This window comes from Myotis brandtii, unplaced genomic scaffold (genome assembly GCF_000412655.1).
Source record: "Myotis brandtii unplaced genomic scaffold, ASM41265v1 scaffold157, whole genome shotgun sequence".
NCBI lineage: Eukaryota > Metazoa > Chordata > Mammalia > Chiroptera > Vespertilionidae > Myotis > Myotis brandtii.
In genome coordinates this window covers 5,594,557-5,594,800 of record NW_005355708.1, presented here as the reverse complement: position 1 = coordinate 5,594,800, position 244 = coordinate 5,594,557, and the positions used below count along the sequence as shown (strand labels likewise).

Here is a 244-nt window from a genome sequence, read left to right as displayed (position 1 = left end):
CAATTCTAGTACAGTCTTCAAGCACTAGAATAGTTCACCAGAATGCAAAGCACCAAGACTGCACCGCGAACATTCACATACCTGCGCCCACCCACGAGGATGTGGTGCGTAGGCCGGGCTGGTGGAATCTTAAAAACAAGCTCCCTAGGTGTGCCCGTCCCGCTCCTAGAAACACTGCCAGGCTCTGCAGGAGAAACGGCTCCCGGGAGGGTGCGGCCCCCCGCCCCCGGGTGGGGTGGGGGTG

At 59.8% G+C, this 244-nt stretch overlaps 1 protein-coding gene across 1 annotated transcript in view; it reads left to right on the top strand.

Annotated features, from left to right (window-relative positions):
• The window catches only part of MLLT6 (myeloid/lymphoid or mixed-lineage leukemia; translocated to, 6), a 44,107-nt gene that overhangs the window by 40,416 nt on the left and 3,447 nt on the right, over positions 1 to 244 (top strand). The window lies entirely within an intron of this gene.